Genomic DNA, 23,692 nt, shown 5'->3' on the forward strand with positions numbered 1-23,692 from the left:
TTTATATTTTCAAAATGTAAACAGTATTTTCTTAATTTTAATTACCTGTCCACTGCTATAGTTTCTCTGCTGTATATAAAAATGAAATTGCATCTTTTCTGAAATAAAATTTATAGATTTTTTAAAAAATCTACCTTCCTGAGTTTGGAAATGTAAAGTTCATGGAATAAAGTATAAAGTATAGTTTATTTCTATGGTTATCTTTTATTTTCCCTACTCCAGGCCGGAATCAGCTGATTCTCTAAAGAATCCCATATCATTTTTGTGGGGAAATTTCCTTAGAAACCAAGATTAGGTTTAGGAGTATTGTTGCAATTGGAATGCCAATCCTTTTAGGCCCTTTCAGGATGTATTTTTTACAGGCATATACATTCTTAGCCAGCATCATAGCTTCAAAATATACAAAGAAAAATTAAGTCAAAACTAAAAGGAGACATAAGAAATACACAATACTAACAAGAAACTTTAAACCTACTTTTATTCATAGCTTTTGGAACACACAAACAAAAATTAAATGAGTATCTGAAAAATGTGAAAGGTATACATAATGCATTTTATCTAATTGGCATAAATATAACACTGCACCTAATAATGTTATAATTGTTACTATTTCAAAATCATGTGGAAGATTTATGGAAAGTATACTTTTGCTGCAGGTTAAAGAAATCACCTACAAATTTCAATATAATCAAAAATCCATTGTATCTCTAAACTCCAATAGAATGATGCTACATGTCTATAACATGTTTATAGTCCTAGAACTCTAGCTTCATGAGTACTCACTATCAATGTTGGACAGAATTCTCTGTAGAATAGTAAACTAGGAAGCCAACTCCCTGAAAGAAAGCTAAGGGAACATTCTTTGTAATGGACATGGAAGCAAAATCCACAACAAAATGTGAATGGAACCTAGAGAAATATTAAGTGGATTATACTTCATAAAAAGGAGAATCAATCATGTATATGATGTTTAACTTCTATAAAAGCATTCAATGTAGTTCACTACATTAAGAGAAATAAAAGAGAAAACCTTGTTATCTCAGTAGATGTGGAAAAGTACTTGATAAAATCTAGCCCAATAATGAAAAACCATTTTAAAAACCTAGAAATAGACTATTCTTAATCTCACAAAGAATTCCTATAATAAAACTTGTTTCCAACATTATAAGCAATGTTGGGATTTTGAAAACTTTCCATCTGATATTCTATATAGGAATGCCTGTTACCATCATTGCTATTTAATTTATACTGTTGTGACTCAATTGTACAAGAAATTAAGACAAGTAATAAATGGCATATAAAAAGGAAGACATAAAATTGTCATTTCCAAATAACATAACCTTATATCTAATTATATTCTATAATTAGATTTAATAACTCATTACAAATTGGCTGGAAGGTCAATAATAAATCATTTGTATCACCATATTCTGGAAACAAAGGATACAATTGAAAGAAGGTACCGTTTACAACGCCAATGAAACTATCCAATAACAGTCATAAAATATGTTTAAAACCCTTACATTGACAACTGCAAAGCATTATTGAAAAAAGTTAAAGAAACCTTAGTAAATGGTGGCACATATCAAATAGAATACAATTGTTAAAATTCCACTAACTCCCAATTTTTCCATATATTAGATTAAATATAATTCCTCTTAAGATTGTAGGATTATTAATGTGAGTAATTCACACATTCTACGTTCATAAGCAACGGGACAAGGGTGAAACTCAACTTAAATTAGAAGAACCAAGTGGGAAGACTTAAGTCACCAAGTATGAAGAACTCTTATGGGATCTACTTATTAGAAAGCATGTTAGTGGCACAAGGGTAAATGAAATAATCAGCATAACAGGTAAAGGAGTTGAAAGCATATCCATAATTACGCAAGCATCTGACATAAGAAAAAAAGCAGACAGTGTGGTGCAGTGGGTCAAATGATGTGGCCTTTTTAATAAATGGTAATTTGTGAAGAGGTTGCCCAAAATGAAAAAAAAAATTAGGATTCCAGTTGCACACAATAAACCAGCATCAATTCCACATAGATTGAAGGTATAAAAGTTATAGGTAAAAATAGAGGAATTAATTAAAAATACAGATTTAAAAAAAAGATATAAACTGTAACTTGTGATTTAGAATTGTAAGAGTTTTGTAAACAAGCCAAATTAAACTTTACTGTTAAAAATTAGTAAATGGGCTTTTTTCCTTCATGCCTCCCTCCCCTCCACAGGAGGTGCCTGCGCCTCCTGCGCGGAAGGCTGGGGTCTCAGCGCCCTGCCCAGCTCCCTCTCCTTTGCTCTCCCGGCCTCTTTCTCGGGGTCGGACTCCTCGCCCGCCGGCCTGGGCCTCCCTCCTGACCCTCCTCTGCGTCGCCGGGCGCCCCCCGCGCTCGCCCCCTTCCCCATCGCGCTCGCCCCGCCGCGCTCGCCGCTCGCCACCCGCACCCCCGGCGCAGCTCAGCCTGGCTGGGCCGCGGAAGCCCGCCACGTGCAGTGGCGTTTGGGGGAGTCTCTGTGACGTCACGTCACGCCGCACCCTGAGTCGGAGCTGAGGGGAGAGAGAGTGAGAGTGGGAGGAGGGGACAGAGAGGGGGAGACGAGCCGGAGGCCGGAGAGGAGCAGGAAGACGCCGCCCTGGACGGCTGGATTCGCAGTCCGCGGGGCAGCCGCGCTCTCGGCCCTCGGCACCCCCGGAGCCCCGCACTCCCCTCGGCCCGGCTTTCGGCACTTGCGGCCCAGCCCGCGCCTGGGCTCGCTGGAAACCTTCCCGGGAAGCGGGGGGACGCGGACACCCACTCTCGGTAGGGGTGAGTGAAGGCCGCCTCTCCTGCAGGGGTGGAGAGAAGGCGAGTCTGGAAATGCGTTCCACTTGAGAGAGTCTTCACCGTAGGGGATGTGGGGCTCCCGGCGCTGCGGGTTCCCCGAGGTAGCGCAGCTGGCAAACGGACCTGGCAAAGCCCTTTCCCTTCCTCCACGTCCGCACAGACACCAACACTCTATGGTGTGGAGAAGTCGAGCGGGAAGTGAAAGTGTGGATGGCATTTAAAACTAGGCATCTTCCCTTAAATCTTGGTGCAGAGGGCACAGGGGCAGATCTTCAGGCCCAGGATTAGCATTCTCAAGATAAAGGGTCGGGTACAAAGTTTCCTGTCTGAAAGATGAGCCCTCTTCCCATTGTCGCCCACTGGAAAAAACAAAAAACAAAAAATAAAAAACTGCCATTTTAACTGGCTGTGTGTGACCTCTCAGGCCCAAGCAAATTACCTGGGAGCCAGGCCTCCGTGCCAAGCATGCACAGTGACTTTGGATCAAAATCCTTTAAATTATCCCCAGACAACTCGGATCTTGCACTTCAGAAGATATATTTTAAATGTGTGCAGGGGAGAGAGCTTTTTTCCAACTGGCTAAGAAAAAAAATTGCAATTCCAAACGTGAGAAATATGCCAGTCTTTTTATTCCAATGTAATCACTTTAGTTTCCGAAAGGATTTTGAAATCAAACTGTCATGGGCTAGTGTAATTTTCACTCTTTTGTGTGAGCATTATAGTTTACTTAAAAAAAGCTGACTAAATGGGAAAAACGTTTACAATTATGCATTAAAATAACAGAATTCATAAATTCTTAAATATTTAATGAAATATAACCTGCTTTAGAGAGATTTCTATGCACTATTCCTAGGTCATTAATAAGAATTAAAGGTGCTTTTTATCACAAAAACTATCCGTTTGGAGGAAATCCATCTAAAATCCAATACCAATAATATCAAGGAAACAAAGCACTTAAGCAAAAATAGACTGAGGAGTTTTGTTGTTGTAACAAAGTAAGCACACAAAATTTCAATGATCAAACTTTCCCCAAAAGTTAAATAGCTACTTCATTTGTGGACTGTTTTACTTCACAAAACTACACTTAAATTATTCAGGTGCTTTATTCCTTAAATTAAGTATGTTTGTATTCAAATGATCCTGTAGCATTAATATTAATTCATTTTTAAAAAAGCTCAAACATTATTAAAATTGAAACTACATTAAGTACTATTTTAATTTCCTTATATAATTACCCACTGCAAATAAATCTACTAGTTGATCTCACCAGTTAAGTTCATTTACAGCATGTGTTCTTGTGCTACTTATTTTTAAACTTTCCATTAAAGCTGCTGTTCTGAGTAACAGAGTAAATGGAAAAAGGTGAAATGTGAAAGGATTTGGAATTCTCAAAACTATGTATTTTTCCTACAGTGTTATTCTTAAGGCAATTGTCAGAAGTTATTTTTAAGCAAGTTGTTTTATTTCCTAGTATTTGCCTACACACCTTGGCCAGTGTGATTCAGTGTGCTCCATTTGTTGTGCGGTGCTTTTTAGCATGCTCACAACATAAAACTCATACAAAAGTGCCTGGCATACACATTCCAAACACTGGACTTGAGTTTTTGGGGTAGGGAACAACTTCCCATCAGGTAAAGTTGTGCATCTCAATTTGAGAGAGCAATTAGCCACTGAAGTCAGCCCAGAAGTCTGGCAACTGAATTTGCCACACAAGGTTTGTCTTAACAGGGCGTGTTTAAGATTTGGCTGCGAGGATTTGGAGTTCTTCTTTTAAAAACTATCCCCCCCATCCCCCCAATTATTTCCACTCAATTTATCTACCAGACCTGGTCATTGTATGAGCATGATATGCAGGTCTCAGACCTTGCTTTGACTAGAAAATAAGTTCCCAAATCACAAGAACACATAGGCATGAGCTAAGAAAGTCTCCTTGTCCTTTTTAATCCTTAGAGCCCAGCCCTCTGAGTTCTTGATGATTTGTTTTGTATTGCTTTGTTTGGTCTTCAGCACTGAAGCATTAGGGTTTGGGGAGAATGTGTAATAATTGGCTGACTTTACACACAGTGACCCCCCCCCTTTTTTTTTTTTTGGTATATTTCATTCTTTTAAAAAATAAGTGCAGTTTGCAGTTCAAAAATTAATAAATGGGACTATTTCAAAATTAAGAATTCCTTTGCTTCATAAGATATCAGTAAGGTGGAAAGTGGCAATCCAGAATGTGGAAGAATGTATAAAATCTCCTACCAAAAAATGAGAACATGATAGGTGCCCAAAATAAAATTATCCAAACGCTTGAACACATAATTCACAAAAGGATGTACATGAGGCTAATAAACAAAGGAAAGTGTGCTGTACATACCCAGGCATCAGAGAAATGCAAACAAATCCATTGAGACATTATCACCACAAAACTGGCTAAGGTTTACATGACTTATAACATCAATTGTTGGTTAAGATGTAAAGCAACAACAAATAAATACCTTGCCAAGCAAAGTGTTTGGATACATTTTTGCAAGCACCTTGGAAATTTGGGGCCAGTTCCAACAAAGACTGAATTTATTCTCAGTTTATAACCCAGCAATCCCCCCACACCAACAATTTATATTCCACAAATTTAGATATGCATTACCAAAAGATACATGCTCATTTATATTTGCACAATTTAAAACAAACAAACAAACAGAAACCACCCAAGCATCACCAAACCTAACATTAACAAATGCATTTTGGAATGTTCATACAATGAAATAAAATACAGGAAGTAGCATAAATTAAATACAATTATGATAAACAAAAGAGAAAAATAGCACCAACTTAGCATTCTATGATAGAAGGAGAGACAAAAAGAAGTAACACAAATAATTTCATTTATATGAATTACAAAAATGTGAAAATAATATGTTCTGATGCGTGTCAGGAAAATGGTTATCATTTGAGATGGTACTGACTAGATTGGGGCATGAGGGGGCCTCTGGGGTTCTAGCACAGTTCTTGATCTGGGTGCTAGTACACAAGTGTTCTTGATTTGCCGAAATTCATGAAGCTATCATTTTAATGAGAACATATTTTAGAATTTTAATAAACTCAATACAAGTGGCATGAAGAATTTTACTACTATGTCAGTAATTTCCAACAGAGAAGCCCAATAATAAGGGTGAGAGGATTAACCACGAACTACCTGATCTCTTCCCTGCCATTTTAGCAGGAAATTATTGACAGCATCTGAGAAGACCTCCCCAAACACAGAAGTGGGATGGGTGGGTGGAGGTCAGCAAAACACGGCCCCATGAGGGTCATCACTCTCTTTCCTCAATCCCAGCTTTTCCTTTACTCCTCACCACTCTCTCACAGGACAGGATGCTGGGAAATGTCTTTTAAAAAAGAAAATTACCTTGAAATCAAAGACATTAGTTTAGATTTGGTCATTTTGGGGACACTTATGAAAAGAAACAGCATATGAGAAGGAGAAGGAGGGATGTAAATTGAACTTAAATCAGTCCCCAAATAGTTTCAGTATACAATTTTTCAGGAAGTCTCTCACACCATTTCAGTGGAAGCTAGTCTCACCACCTGAGTCAAACAAATGTGCTGAACGTCATCTTTTCCTTGCAGAAAGTGTACAAAAATAGCAGACCCTTCCTGGTTTGATAACAGATATAGTCTTTCCAGAATCATAGAAAAGTATAAACAAAGTTTCCCAGCTAAAATATGGCAGAGTCAGGACATAAAAATGATTTTTAATTGTGGAGATTTGATAACAAATAAATTGTTTCTTAATATAACCATTTCATGACATAATCATTTGCCAATTCATCCTCAGTAGAGATCTGCTGAAGTGTGTGGGTGGGTGCAGGCTCTGAATTGGTATTGTCTAAGTTTTGGCAGGATAGCCTGACATTGTATTAAAAGACTATGTTAATAGTTTGGATTGTTTTCTTATTCACCAGAAAATATTCTTATTTTCTCATACAATATTCATGCCTTCTCTATAGTTGTGGGAATTGGAGGGGTCTGCGCAGATTTTTAAAAGTATGTATTTTTATTAGAGAAATTGTGAACTTACAAAACAATCATGCACATGTGTGAAATTCCCATATAACACCCCTCCACAAATGCATGGCATTGTTGCAGGACATTTGTTGCAGATTACAAAATAATATCATCAGATTATTAGCACTAACTATGGTCTATAGCATGCATTTGGTATTTTTTAGATACACCCCTATTATTATCATAATACATCTTTAGCATTGATGCAAGAATATTACAGTATTGCTGTTAACTATAGTCCATAGGTTACATTCCCATGCTTCTCCGTATTCTTAACCACCTTTCAACTGTGATATATATTTGTTCTAGTTCATAGAAGGGCATTCTTGTATTTATACTATTAACCACAATTCTCATCTGTCTCTGAGTTCACTCTCTTATTTATTCCCTAGATTATTCTTGAGCTTTCTTTCAATTGACATTTACATCCCTAGACTACTCTTGTTGGAAACTGAGGCACAGTGGCCTCACAAGGAGAGACGTGCTGTCTCCATGGCTATGCTTGCAACCTAAAGAATGCAGTAATTAAGAGTTCTGGGCAAATGGGATGAAGTTGTTAAAGGCTGAAAGAAAAGATAAGCACATACCTTTTGTAGTGAATAGAACACTTAGACTTCGTACCTTGAGATAAGATGTTTTAAAATTCCTTAGACTATGGGTAATGCTGATAGTTAACTGCATGTTGCTGCTTGATGTCACATAGATGGGTATATGAAGAGCCCCTTGTAAACAATAAAGTTGTCTGATGAGTCTCTACTTGCAGACCCCCTGATCCCAGCTCTCTCGTTCTTTCTTTCTCATTCTTTCTTTCTTTCTTTCTCTTTCTTTCACTCTCCTTATTCTCTTTCTTTCATTCCCAATACCCTTCAGGTCCAAATCTCCAATAACTGGTACCCAATGTGGGACCCAAAGAAGTCAGTGAGTCTTCCAAATCAGTATCGGGAACCATGGAAAAGACCTCGTTGAGAGTCGTATGACATCCAAAGCAGTGTGACTCGAGTCTTCTTTTAAGTAAGTAACATTTTCTGTGAAGTCATCAGGAGAATGGGTAATCAAATGGGATGTGTGGAAGCATATTCACAAGTGTTAAAAACTTTACTGAAATTTAATGGGGTGCCTGTAAAAGGTTATAAATTACTAGAGTTGTTTTCTTTAATACAAAAGCATTGTTGTGAGTCAATTGTAAACTGTATGTTTCTGTTAATGTGTTGTAATTGTTTTGTGTTTGTTCATTCAATGTCAGTGTATATTTTGATACCTCCAGATGGTGATATAAATTAATAAATAAAATTTTTTAAAAGAGCTCTATTCAAATGGCCAAAAATTAAATAAGCGCTTATATTAATGCTTAAGTTTAAATGTTAATAAGATCTCTACAGTGATAAGTATTGTAAGTTTTGATTCACAAAATTACTATAACTCTTTTCATAAAAAGTTGTTCTTGCCTAGATTGAAATGAATAATTTATTTTTCTTCACAGGATAAAATGAAGGACGTAAAACTTAAATGAATATTAAAGAAGGTTAAAAGTTTGTTGGAATGCTGGCTGAAATTTAATAAGTTTTTTCAAAAAGGTGTGTTTTGTCCTAAAATAAGATAGCTAATTTTCATAAACTCAAGGGACCTAAATGCATGTGGCAAGTTGTAGAAGATATTGTGGTAACTTTAAGTAAGGGAATGTGTTCTGTGCAGGTAAAATTTGTCTTAAAATAATATAATTATTGTCTATATGGTTATAAAGAATTATAAGAAGTTTAATGAAGCATTGTTTAAATTAGGGTATTTAAATGGCTAATTCCAAAAAGTCATTCTTAAACAAAAACTAACTTAATAATAATAATAATAAAAGGTAATTTTATAACAGGAAAGCTTGTCAGCAGCCAGCCTCCCCTGCCAACTTGCTTCTTAAAGACTGTTTCTGGTATTGCATGTTACTGAGTATTTAAAGTGAAGAGAAGTTCATTATTTAACAAGATTGTTTAGTGTTGATGGCAATTACATGTTGTAAGAAGTTTGCCTGGCAACTTAGTATGTGGGATATATGGAACGTGTTTTTATTGATAAGGAAACAGGAGATGATTTTGTTCTAAGATAAAATGATTGATTATTGGGAAAGAGTAGAATGTGCAACAAAACCTAGGTGAATACTGAAAGTGTAGAAGGTTCATGGAAAAGAAATTTTTATGATTTAAGTGGAGTAAGATTTGATGGGTCTGTCTATAAAGTTTTAAAAGGTTTAGTATCAAATAGTATACTAATGCAAAGATAAAAATTTTGTCCTTTTTCAAAGTCTCTCAAGTCATTAGTCTTGTCTTAGTAAGTTTCCTGAATAATCAGTATACAAAGAAATCTGTTTTATCAAAACAGCTTCTTGTGCTTTAACCTCATCATTTCCTCAGTGTCTGAAGAAGAAAGGGTCTTATCTCTTTTAAAGGAAAGTAATGTTCAAACCTGCTTTCTCAAAGCCAAATCCTAAAAAGTAGCTTTCTATTTCAAACTAGTTAGAAAATTTTTGTTTTTACCTTGAAAGAAAAATTAAGGTAATAAAATAGTTAAGTTCATTTAATATGTTATAAGTAGAGAGTTTTAAAAGTGTTATAAAATTAAGAATTTTTAACCCCCTGTTAAAGTTGTATGAGTAAAATTTCAAATGAGTACTTAAGAGTGTATAAATTTACCAATATTTCAGCATAATATTAAACAAGTACAATGTGGTTTATTTACAGTTTTCATTATTATAAAAAGATATGGTCACAAAACAACCTCTTACAAATTAAAGTAACACTGTAGTATGCAACAGTCCCAAATATTGCTAGTTTGTTGCAAGAAATTAATGTCCAGCTATGTCACTATCACTTTGTTTTAAAACATGCTAAGACTTTCTTCAGTATTTCCTTAGGCAAGTCAAGCTAGCCTGCATTCTCCTACCTGTAGAAAAGTCAACAATGGACTTTTGCAGTGCTTCCCCAAGGCTGCGTGCATAGCCCAGCCATCTGTCCTGGCATGGTGATAATAATCTAGCTGCGTAGAAAAAAACTGGTGGCTGAAACTCTACTGATGACATTATGTTAACCAGTAATCCTTTTTTCAGAGTGAAAAGAAACATCAAGAAACATCAGAGACAATAGTATGTTATCTTAAGAGCCTGAACTAGGCAAACAATTGGGACAGGCTGCAAAGTCCCTGCTGCTCTATCAAATTCCTAAATGTGGTTTGGTTGGGTGGGATAAAACTATGCCCTCTGTTGTAACTGATGGAATGCAATATTTTCACATATTAATAGAGTTTGTAATATTGTTGAAGTGCTGAAAATATTGCATCCCTCATTTAGCTCAAATATTAAAACCATTGTATGTATTAAATGGGAAAGGTCATTCATGGAAGTAGGAAAACCTCCAACAAGCTGCTTTAAATAATAATAAAAGGAAGGTAAATTGTGGACATTAACTTAGCCAATGAATTGGATGTAGCAAGCACCAATATTGGTTTTGGGTGGAGTTTGTGGCAAAAGCAAAATTTTAAACAAGTACCCCTTGGGTTTTAATCACAATTCTGAAAAGAAGCCAAAAGCAAAATAAAAAAGCAGTTGTGTGCAGCATGGGAGGTCCTGCTAAAAGTGAAAGACTTAACCCAATAGTGTTTGGTCACTCTAAAGACTGCCATTCTGGGAAGTGGACTTGGCCCAGTGGTTAGGACATCCATCTACCACATGGGAGATCTGCGGTTCAAACGCTGGGCCTTCTTGACCTGTGTGGAGCTGGGCCATGCACAGTGCTGATGCATGCAAGGAGTGCCATGCCACTCAGGGGTGTCCCCCATGTAGGAGCCCCATGCACAAGGAGTGCACCCCATAAGGAGAGCCACCCAGCATGAAAGAAAGTGCAGCCTGCCTAAGAATGGTGCTGCCCACATGGAGAGCTGACACAACAAGATGACCCAACAAAAAGAAACACAGATTCCTGCACCATCTGACAACAACAGAAGTGGACAAAGAAGAAGATGCAGCAAATAGACACAGAGATCAGACAACTGGGATGGGGGGGGAAGGAGAGAGAAATAAATAAATAAATCTTAAAAAAAAAAAAAAGACTGCCATCCCTATCCAGGGGTAGATTGCAAATACTAAAAACAAGACAGAAATGATGGACTGTTGTAAATCACCCTCAGATTATGAAAAAACATCTGAGATACCTGCTAGTAGTAACAGGTGACTGTCATGTCCCTGCCCACTCCACTAACATCCCTTTTAGGACTGTTGATGCAAATGCTTTTGTGACAATCCAGGGCTCTACCACTGAAACCTGAGAAAAGGCAAAAGTGGCTCCACTGAAAAGGTGAACATCGATGAGCCATGGCCAGAAGAAGAAAAGGCATCTGGATACCGGTCAGAATGACATGGATTTGGCAGTCATCTTCTGAAAGTCAATTATTGCTACATAAGAATTCTTGAAATGAACTAAATGCTTTATTGGACTGCTTATTATAAGCATTTTGGGACTAATTGGAATCATTACAGCTGCTGCTACTGCTGTGGTAGCTTTCCATGAAAGTACAAACACAACAATATGTACATGATTGGCATAAAAATGCTAGTGATTTGTGGCATAGCTAAGAGCACATTGATGAACAGTTAAATAATTGGGTTAATGAGTTAGAATCTGCTGTTTTGCATATTGGAAATAATTGTATAATTTAAACTTGTTAAGGGGATTGAAATGTGATTGGAATGAAAGCAACTTTTGTATTACTCCTCTTGCCTATAATTCATCCAGTATAGAATGGAAAAAATTAAGAATCATTTACTAGGCCATAAAAGTAATATCTCTCTGGAAATAATTGAATTACAAAGGAAAATATTAGAAATGTCTCAAAATCAAATTCATGTAGCCAATGATAAGGATATTTTCTCAGATATGATTTCACATATTACAAAATTTAACCCAATTAATTGGTGGAAATCACAACATTTCCTGTCAGCTTTAGGAATAGGGCTCATCATGTTTGTTCTGTTGCTCATGATCCTTGCCTGTGCTGGACAGTGCTTTCGAAGAAAATTGCAAAGTGTAACAGTCATGGGACTTGTGAATAATCTGGTGCTAGCAAAAGCACTTCAATAATTTACCCAAGTCAAAGAGCTTGGCTGGTAGACAAAGATGGGTAAGACTCTCAGAGGAGGGCAACCTAAGACAGGCATGGTCACCTCGACAAAACAAAAAGGGGGAGATGTTGGAAACTGAGGCACAGTGGCCTCACAAGGAAAGACGTGCTGTCTCCATGGCTATTGTTGCAACCTAACGAATGTGATAATTAAGAGTTCCCAGCAGATAGGATGAAGCTGTTAAAGGCTGAAAGAAAAGATGAGCACATACCTTTTGTAGTGAATAGAACACTTAGACTTTGTACCTTGAGATAAGATTTTTTAAAATTCCTCAGACTATGGGTAATGCTGATAGTTAACTGCATGTTGCTGCTTGATGTCACGTAGGCTACATGTTCCTGCTTGTTGTCACATAGACTGGGGTATATAGAGAGCCCCTTGTAAATAATAAAGTTGTCTGATGAGTCTCTACTCACAGATCCCCTGATCCCAGCTCTCTCTTTCTTTCTTCTCTTTCTTTCACTCTCTTTTTTCTCTTTCTTTCATTCCCAATACCCTTTGGGTCCAAATCTCCAACATACCCTTTTCAGCCACAGTTCCACTTATGAATCAGCTTCATTAGTTCTACTCACTATAATGTGTTACCATCAACTTTATCCATTTCCACACTTTTACAGTCAAGTTAATTAAAGCTTCTACATATATTAAGCATCAATACCCCTTTTCAGCCTTCCTTTTGCAAAATTTTAATTAAGATTAGTATGAAACATAAAGCCTGTATTGTAAATTATACATTTTATTTAATTTCTTTTATTAAATTGCATTACTGGTTTTTCATCACTCACTAGATATAGAGTCAAATTGGGGTTCAAGATTCAATAGTGTAACTTTCACAATATTGATTCAACAAAGAAGTTAATAGAGGAAAAGATATTTTCTTAGAAGTCAGAAATCGAATTCTAACTTGTCATATCTTCTATTGGCATAACTTATATATGAAGGGGGATGGACTGTGACAAAGTGAGTCAACTGCATAGTGGGAATAGTCCAAATGATACCTCTGATTTTAATGTAAGTTGCAAGTTTGAGAGTCCCCAGAACCACCATCGATGTTTCATGACTTGCTAGAAGGACTCCAAGAAGTCACTGAAAGCTGTTATATTCAGAGTTATAGTCTATTAACTGGGATAGGACATAGATTAAAGTCAGTCAAGCAAAGAGACACATAGGGCAGAGTTCAGGGGAAAAAAAATATGGAGCTTCCTATTATCCTCTCCCCAAGGAGTCAAGAAAGTGTTAATTTGCATGCATTTTAGTGTGACAACACCAATAGATATTGCAAACAAATGGAAGTTCATGTGAGCCTTAGGTTCCCATCATGTAAGCAGGGGTCCCATCATGTAAGCAGAACTGATCTCAGTCTACATCTGCCAACCTCCCTGGAGGCTGACTAATACTACATAACCCAAGATACTAACCTAAATCAAATTGTTATCATCTCTCTGACCAAGGTCCAAAGGTCAACAAGGACACTTCTATCTACCACAACATTTCTAGGACCTAGATAATACCTCACAGAAGCAAGGGCAAAACTCAGGATTCTCTTGGGTAAGGTTTAATTGTTTACTAACAGATGGTATGATATACAAAATCCATTCTTGCATAATTTCCTTTTTAATGGATACCCATGAGATAATATTAAGCACTGTGAACCTTACAACATTTATATAAAGCATTAAAGGGTAACTATATAGCAGTTCAACCATATATAACATTTTTTCTTATATTTTGATGATATGCAGAAATTTTAACAAGGGAAGGTTGGAAATTATTGCCGATACAGTGCTTATACATTTTAGATGTATCCCAAATTAGGGATGGACATAGTGATACATTTCAATCATATTTCATTTTTATTCACTAAGATTTAAAATGAGAAACATATTGAATAGGAGACAACATTCAAGAAAATATATTTCCCCAAAGAAGGTAGAAGGAAATAGTGTAGCGAAGATATTTTTGAATTAAACAGAAAGGAATTTAGAATACATTCAGGAAGAAAAGAACTAATTAATTAATATTGAGTTGTGAAGAATTTTCATTACTTCTGAGACTCAGAATCTTACTTCATAATTTGGTCTGCAATGTTGAAAGATATAAATGTTCATTTTGATTCCAGTTTTTCAACAATATATGAAATTTATACTTGATTGGAGCCCACAATGAAGAGTTCATGATCAAGTCAGTATCTCTTCCAATCATAATTGCACACAAACAACAGTAATACATAGAAACACATGCACAAAGTCACAAACAGAGCACAGAAGCCTGCCCTCTTTTTAAGTTGAAGAGCAACAACATAGTGAGCCTATAATTTATTTAGTTTATTTAACCAGTTAAGTCATCTCAGAGACTCAAACTGTGTTTAAAGTCCAAGTCTAGTCATATGGTAGTTCTATACTGAGCTTTCTGGGGAACTTCCAAACTGTTTTCCCCAAGACCTGTGTCATTTATATTGCCACCAGCAAGGAATGAGTCTTCTTCTCTATGTACATCCTCTCAAAAACTTATTGTCAGGAAGCAACTGTAGCTCGATTTGTTGGGTACCTGTCTACCATATGGGAGGACCTGGGTTCATGTCCCAAGGCCTCCTTGTAAAAAGGCAGGCATGTCCACATGCCACAGAGAGCCACGAGCCATGCACTGCAGAATGCCGCCAGCCCACAAGCGCCGTGGAGTTCCACCCAGCCTGCAAGCACTGCAGAATGCCAACTCAGCAAGGTGACCCAACAGAAAGGGAGACCAGCAAAAACACAGAAGAGCACGCAGCAGATGGACACAGAAAGCAGACAGCAAGCAAGCTGCAAGGGGGGTATAAACCAAAACAACAACAACAACAACAAAACCCTTATTCATTTTTTTAAAGATTAAGAATACCCATTCAATTTAATATGAAAGGGTTTTGTTTTGCCTGACCCTGATTGCAGATTATGTTGAGTATCTTTTCATTTGTTTGCTCACTATTTCTATATCTTCTTTGGAGAGATATATCTTCATGTCTTTTACCCAATTTTTGACTGATTGTCATTTTCTTAAATTGAAAGATTTCATTATATATACTGGATATTAATCCTTCATCAGATGTGTGCTTTCTAAATATTTTCTCTCATTGTATAGGCTGTCATTTATCATTTATAATAGTCTTTTGAGCAAAAGGAATTTTAAATTTTGATGACTTCCCATTTACCTGTTTCCTTTTTGTTAACAAATCAAATTTATTGATACATATTAAAGGTACTTGTTATAATCATTAAAAAAAAAAAGTCCAAGTCTAATGTTTAAACCTCTAAAAATCTTAACTTCATTAGTTAGTGTGAGAAGGTGACGATCTGATTACACTTGGGAAGACTATAATGTCATTACATGAGCAGAAAGTTTTTCACAATGAATCCTTAGGGAAATTAACTTTCCTCCACTTTGTCCCCTCCTAATTACATTTCCATGGATATTTACATTCTTGTCTATAGTAACAGATTTGTTTGCAGAATTGTTTAAATTACTATTAATATATCCATGCATTGTCAACAACCAGACTCAAATTTATTTTGAAAATTGCAACTAAACAGTTATAAAACTAAAAGTTAGAATGCTTTAATCTGAAGTTTATGTGATTATTTTGCAAATTTTAGTCAGAATCAAATTAGTTTCCAGAAGATTTTTTAGCAGAGACTACACTAAACTTATTTCATAATTATGACTACATGTCTGTTAACTCCATTACTGCCTTGGAAGTTGGGAAAGTAATACACGAGTGGCAATACATAAATATATTATTTGGGAAGAAGTTCATAGTTTTTTAATAGGAAAGTTGTAAGTTTATCAACCTATCATACATAAAATACAGGATTCCCATACACCAGCCCACCACCAACAGTATGCATTGTGTGGAACATTTGTTAGAATTGGTGATAATACTCTTTAGTAATTATACTCTTTTATAACAGTAGTTACCTCTGTTGCAATTGATAAAAACTTATTAAAATAGCACTATTAGCTATGGTCCATAGTTTATATTCAATTAATATTTTTCCACATTCCACTTATTATTAACATATTGTATCACCATAACATCTTTGTTATAATTCATGAAAAACAGTCTTATACTTGTGCAATTTACTATAATTCGTCTCTACAAAAGGATGCATTGTGTTACAGTCTTATGCTTTACCTTGAAATTATGATTCTAGTAACATATGACCTAAAGTTTTCCCTTTTAACTACATTCACCTATATAATTTGGTGTTGTTAATTACACTCAAGATAATAGGCTACCATTACCACCATCCATTTGCAAACCTTTATAATAAACTTAAATAGAAATTTTTTACAGATTAAGCCTCAACTCCCCATTCTGTAACAACAATCTATCCCCTTATAACCTACATAATACGTTCTAACTCTTTGTGTTTGCTTATTATAATTTCTTTATATCGAGAATAATACAATATTGGTCCTTTTCTTTCTGGCTTATTTCAGTAAGCGTAATGTTTTCAAGGTTCATCCAAGTTTAGCATGCATTAGGACTTCATTCCTTGATTTGGCTGAATATTAATCCCTTGTGTAAACATATACCATATGTTGTTTATCCATTCATCTGTTGATGGACACTGAGTTTGCTTCCAAGTCTTGGCAGTTCTGCAATTGTGAATAATGCCTCTATGAACATTAGTATGCAAATATCTGTGTGAGTTCCTAATTTCAGTTCTTCTGAGTATATTTCTAGTAGTGTGATTATCAGGTCATATGGTAATTCTCTATTAACCATCCTGAGGAATTATCAAACCCTGTTCCACAACAGCCACACCATTTTACATTGCCACCAGCAATGAATGAATATTCCTATTTCTCTACAACTTCTCCAAAACTTGTAGTTTTCCTTTTTATTTTAGTAACAGCCATTCTAGTAGGTATGAAATAATATCTCATTGGGGTTTTTATTTCATTTCCCTAGTAGCTAGTGATGTGCATTTTTACATGTATTTTTTTCTTTTTTATTTCTTTTAAATGTTACATTAAAAAAATATGAGGTCTCCATATACCACCCACCCCCTTCACCCCATTCCTCCCACATCAACAATCTTTTCCATCATTGTGGCACATTCACTACACCAGTGAATACATTTTGGAGCACTGTTGCACCACATGGACAGTGGTCTACATTGTAGTCTACACTCTCCCCCAGTCCACCCAGTGGGCCATGGTGGGACACACAATGTCCAGCATCTGTCCCTGCAGCACCACCCAGGACAACTCCATCCTGAAAATGTACCCACATCATATCTCTTCTTCCCTCTCCCTACCCTCAGGAGCTACCGTGGTCACTTTCTCTAACTCAGTACTACAATTTCTTCCATTACTAATCACAATAGTTCCACAACAGAACACTAGTAAGTCCACTCTAATCCAAACTCTATTCCTTCATCCTGTGAACCCTGGGATGGTTATGTCCAGTCTCTCTCTACATCAAGAGGGGACTTAGACTCCATATAGATAATGGATGCAATTCTCCTGCTTGCAGTTGTAGGCATTCTTGGCTCCCTGGTATGGTGGTTGATCTTCTTCACCTCCCTGTTAGCTGACCAGGGTAAATTCAATAAACCAGAGGGTAGGAGTTGCAAGTCCACTGAGGTTCAGGGCCTGGTTGTCACATGGACAGTCCAGAGATTCACCAACCCAATGCCAACCACAGGTCCAGTAAAAGTAACAGGAGAGGCATGTGTAGAAAGGTCATATCTGAATAAAATTCTGTCACACTCATGAACACAAACTCCAAAGTAAGGCCAACTGATGTAACACTGAACTCCAGAGCCATCTCCCATGACTGTAGAACCTGTGGGTCTCTATAGCCCTCATGAGAACCAATACCTGGGTTTCTATCTACTTTGGCTGTCTCTGGTACCCTGCTGAGGTGTGTGTAAGTGTTACCCCTTTGATGACCTCCCAACTCTTTTTTTGGAGACTCAGCCATATAAACTCATTTGTCCTTTCCATTTCCCCCCTTTATCCAAAGACAAAAAGCAGTTTTTAACACCTGATATTACATATAGGCTGAGATATTCTGCTGGTCTGAGTTGACCCTTTTATTCAAGGTCTTTTTCTAGTTACATCATCAGCTGGTGCTTGGTAGTAATGCCTCAGCACCAAAGAGGCTTATCCCCAGGAGTCATGTCCCAGGCTGGGCAGGGGGGGAGGGGGAGGGGAAATGAAGGTAATGTATTTGCATGCTGAGTTTGGCTTACAAAATCACCACATTTGAGGAACATGGAGGGTCTCAGGAGGTAACTCTTAGGCATGTTGCAGCTCTAGGCCTAGTTCATATTTCAGGCACACAGGCTCATAATCATAGCCATCAGAATCAAGGACTCATTGTTGGACCATCTGTCTTTATTGGTCTTTGCCCTTGCACTTGGGGAATTGTTGCTCTTCCATTTGGGGAATGTGATAGAGCTCCCCTGACTAGGAGCTCAGGACTCCCTCAGTTGTTTTTAACTGAAACCACTATGAAAATATCCAAACATTTTTATGTACCCTGTATAACATGCCCTGGAGAACTCCCTCCCAAACATGTGCCCCTATCAATAACACTCCACACCAGTTTTCCTCCCCTGCTGTAGTTGAAGCTCTCTGTAGTCCAAAACTTCCTTAAAAATGAAGCCTAATATATTGCCAGGTTCCATTAATAGTAAAATGGAATATAGTGATGGGTTTAAAGATTAGATATAGAATACATACTACTTTAGAAAACTTAAATAAAGGAAAAATAAATTGGGGTATCAAAAAATGAAAAAATGAAAAAGCTTTGTTTTTGAAATTTTGCCTTTCATCACTGCTATAGGTGTTGCCCTGTATGTACAGTGGTAAGAAAATTTCTTTCATTTCTTCATCAGTGTCTACATCCTTTATTTTTTCCCCTAATTATTAAGTTTTTCTTCACATAAGTTTTAGATCACAGTAATTCACATATACAATATATAGTACTCCTACATATCCAACATCAAACCCTTTATCCCTTCCCATACAATGATCTTTTTACATGTTCATATTATATTTGCTGCTGCTGATGTACAGATATTGAAACAATAGCTTTCAATCATGGTTGCATTTGGGTTTATGTTATGGTTTATATTTTAGACTATTTTCTAAATTTTTAGTTATCTTATGTTTTATATTATGATTTCCATTTTAGCCTATAGACTTTTATATATTTTTGGTATAATTTAACATGTCCTATATCCATCATTGCATGATCCTGTGGAACACTTCCACTGCCCTACAGTTACACTGATTCCATCTATTCAATACCTCTTTCCCCCTCCCCTCAGAGCCCACTGTGACAATCAATCTTCATTACTTGAATGACCATATTCAGAGATATTTGCAACAATGTTGAGAGCTTGACATACTCGACTGCCCTAACCCATTGGGAGCCACCAATTTTCTTGAGAGATACAATTCCTTCTGTTTGAGAACATCGGTCCTCCCCAGGATGTGGGGAGGACCTTCACTCTCATTGTATGGGTCTAGTGAAATATATATTCTCTTCAAAGAAATGTCTATTCAAGTCTATGCCCATTTTTTTGTCTTTTTACTGTTGAGTTGTTGGATTTATTTATATATTCTGGATATTAAAACCTTAATGGATAAGTGGTCCTTCAAATATTCTCTCCCATTGAGTTTTTTCAATTTCATGACAAAGTTTTTGATGCACAAACGTTTTAAATTTTCTTTTCTTGCTTGAGCTTTGGTTTCAAAGTCCAAGAAACCATTGTTCAATGCAAGATCCCAAAGATGCTCCAGTATATTTTTTTCTAGGAGATTTATGGTTCTGGTTTTTACATTTAGTGATTTATGTATTACTTTTTTATTTGGTATGAGATGGGGTCCTCTTTCATTCTTTTCACATGGATATCCAATTCTCCTAGTTCTATATGTTGAAGAATCTATTTTTTTTCTCAATTGAATAGACTTGACAGTATTTTACAAAATCAATTGTCATACCACTACCTTCTTGTCTCCATGGGTCCAGATGAGAAATCATCTGATCATGATTTTAGATGAGAAATCAACATTTAATCTTATGGAACTCCCCTTATATATGGTAGATCTCTTTTCTCATGTGCTTTCAGGATTCTGTTTGTCTTGAGCTTTTGACAGTCTGAGAAGTACGTGTCTCAGAGTAGGTCTGCTAGGATTTATTGGGCTTGGAGTATATTTTGTTTTCTGGACATGTATATCCATATCCCTAATAATTTTCAGTGGTTATTAGTATATAATTACTGAATAATTTTCAATGATTATTTCCTCAAACACTTCTACTGCCCCACTTTCCTTTCTCTTCTCCCCTTGATTGCCTATAATAGATGTTTGTGGCTTCATTTTATCTTTCAATTCCCTGAGTTCCTGATGAATTTTTTCCTTTTTTTTTTTTTTGTCTTTTCTGTCTACACAATTCCAGATGTCCTATTTTTTATGTTACTGATTCTTTCCTTTGTCTGTTCAAATCTGCTGTTATGGGCTTCTAGTATATTTTTAATTTCATGCATTATGTCTTTCATCACTGTGAGATCTGTTTTCATTTTACATATGTTTACAATTTCTTCTGTATGTTCCCCAAGCCTCTTCTTGTTATCCTTATTTTTTTTATTGACTTTGTAATAATATTACATTAAAAATATATATGTGAGGTCCCATTCAGCCCCACCCCCCACCCCCCCTCTTCCCCCCCAACAACACTCGTTCCCATCATTTGTTATCCTTTATCTCTTCCTTCATTTTATTGAGTTGATTAACGATAGTTCTTTGAACATCCTTGATTAGTTGTTCTACATTGTGTCTTTCCTCCTGCTCTTTTTGAGAGAATTTGCCAAGAGTCATGCCCATCAAGAAATACTAAAGTTGGGGAGCAGATGTGGCTCAAGAAGTTGAGATCCTACCTCCCACATGGGAGGTTCTGGGTTCAGTTCCCAGTGCCTCTGAAAGAAAAAACAGTGAGCAGACAATGATCAAGGACAACAAGCAAAAACAATGAGCAAACAGATGAGAGAGTCATTTCAGGGGGAAGGGAGAAGAACTACTATAGGCACTTCTGCAGGTTGAAAGGAAGAAACAAGAGATAGAGGATTGGAGCAGAGTATAGAAAGGAAGATGATTGGTTAGAGTAAAAGGATAAAAATGAAATAAAAATAAAATATAACACATATAAGGCTAAAGAAAAAATGACAGAAGTACTGCCTTTACAGTAATAACATTGAATGTTTTTTAATTTATTTATTTTTTTATTGACTTTGTAATAATATTACATTAAAAATATATATGTGAGGTCCCATTCAACCCCACCCCCCCACCCCACCTCTCCCCCCCCCCCAGCAACACTCATTCCCATCATCATGACACATCCATTGGATTTGGTAAGTACATCTTTGGGCACCTCTGCACCTCATAGTCAATGGTCCACATCATGGCCCATACTCTCCTCCATTCCATCCAGTGGGCCCTGTGAGGATTTACAATGTCCAGTGATTGCCTCTGAAGCACCATCCAGGGCAGCTCCATGTCCCAAAGACGCCTCCACCTCTCATCTCTTCCTGCCTTTCCCCATACCCATCAGCCACTATGTCCACTTTTCCCAATCCAATGCCACCTCTTCTATGTGGACATTGGATTGGTTGTGTCCATTGCACCTCTGTGTCAAGAGGAGGCTCAGATTCCACATGGATGCTGGATGCAATCCTCCCACTTTCAGTTGTAATCACTCTAGGCTCCATGGTGTGGTGGTTGTCCTTCTTCAACTCCATCTTAGCTGAGTGTGGTAAGTCCAATAAATCAGATTGTAGGTGCTGGAGTCTGTTGAGGCTCAGGACCTGGCTACCACATAGTCAGTCCAGAGATTCAAATCCCCTAAATATATCTTAAACCCCAACATTAACTGCACCTCCAGCACATTAGCATGAAAGTCTTATGAAGGAAGATCCCATCTGAGTCCAGATTCATCACACATAAACACCATTTCCAAAGAGGGGCCATCTGACCTGGTAGTTAACCCCATCGGCCATGACCATAACTCCCATGGGTCTCTTTAGCCCTCAAAGGAACCAATATCTGGGGGTTGTATCTGCTTTATCTGTCTCTCTGACTCTGCTCAGTTGTGCATGAGGGCAATCCTTCTGCCAGCCTCCAGACTCTTTTTTAGAAACTCGTAGCCATATAAACTCATTTCTCCTTTCCATTTCCCCCTTACTTTAGGTCAAACAGCATTTTAAAGTCATGTTATTTTATGTAGACAGGGATATTCTGCTGATCCGCATTGAACCTTCCGTATAAGGTCATTTTCCAGTTGCATCATCAGTTGGTAGTTGATAGTGGTCCCTCGGTGCCAGGGAGGCTCATCCCCGGGTGTCATGTCCCACGCTGGGGGGAAGGCATTGCATTTACATGCTGAGTTTGGCTTCGAGACTGGCCACATTTGAGTAACATGAAGGCTGACAGGAGGAAATTCCCAGGCACAATGTTGCTCTAGGCCTTGTTCTTATTTTAGGCTTATCAGCTCACAAGCATAGTCATTAGCATCAGGGGCTCACTACATTGAATGTTAATAGATTATACTCTCCAACCAAAAGACACAGATTTCCAGAATGGATAAGAAAATACAATCCATGTATATTCTGTTGAGAAGAAATGCATAGAACTTCAAAGGGAAGGTGGTGAAGACCCCCTTTATGTTCCACAAACTGGGAACAGCTGTGTCTGTGGTGGTGGAGTGAGGACCTGAGTTCCAGGGGCAGTGAGACAGACTCTGCTCTTGATGTGGTCCTAAAGGAATGGCACAGCACACCAGACAGATGGCTCAGTGGATGAAGGGCAGACTATCTTCTACACCTGTACAGAGGGCAGGTTCCAGGACATGGAAGACTTGATCTTCTGAGCTACTCAGCAATGCCTTCCTCCCTCTCCCTTGGAAGCTGAAGGATACCGGGTCTTCAAATCCCCTGTCCATCCCCTCTGGTCACAATGACTTGCTTCTAGAAGGAGTATCAGAACCTGGAGTGGAGACAGCCATTGTCCTCAGGTCTCTCCTAAAGTTATATTTCTCTGTAAAAAATAAAAAAGGAGGGGGGATACTGTGACAAATGTTGGGAAATCAAGACAGGAATTTGAGGTACTAGTTGTAATCACATTAGATATAATCTTATAATCACTGTGCTAAAGCAGAACACTTTGGCTGAGAGTATTGATGAAGATAATGAGATGTCAGAAGGCACTGAAATATAGAGCAAGGAACAGGAAGGATAAGAAGGGCTAGTCAAGAGACTCAGGAAAGTTGCAGCCAATGTACTTGACAAAAAATGATGCTGGGTAAATGTCTTTCCAGTAATGGTTATTTAGATGATGAGACAAGTGTTCCATTTCAAACAAAGAGAAAAATTGGACAAAATACAAAATAAAATGCTCTTGAAAACCTCAGAGCAAGAAAAAATGCCATTGGAAACAAATGGGATAAAGATTTGGGGTTACAAGTATATCGAGAAAAGTATATCAGGAAATGGAAGCTTTTCCCCAAGTATCTGTCTATTCTGAAAGCGGGAATGGAGGTGCAGAGAATCTAGGTAAGTTTTTGAGAAGACACAGAGAGTTTGTGGAAGAAACACTGGCTTTTAAGTTT

The 23,692-nt window shown here is 37.3% G+C and overlaps 1 long non-coding RNA gene across 1 annotated transcript; it reads left to right on the forward strand.

Moving 5' to 3' along the window:
* The first annotated feature begins 2,544 nt into the window (after positions 1 to 2,544).
* On the forward strand, positions 2,545 to 12,460 carry LOC131276183 (uncharacterized). The gene is made up of 3 exons (XR_009183688.2): positions 2,545 to 2,801; positions 7,746 to 7,886; positions 8,356 to 12,460. It is a non-coding gene; the product is annotated as an uncharacterized lncRNA (long non-coding RNA).
* The last annotated feature ends 11,232 nt before the right edge of the window (positions 12,461 to 23,692 follow it).

This window comes from Dasypus novemcinctus, chromosome 26, assembly GCF_030445035.2.
Source record: "Dasypus novemcinctus isolate mDasNov1 chromosome 26, mDasNov1.1.hap2, whole genome shotgun sequence".
In the NCBI taxonomy this organism is placed as follows: domain Eukaryota; kingdom Metazoa; phylum Chordata; class Mammalia; order Cingulata; family Dasypodidae; genus Dasypus; species Dasypus novemcinctus.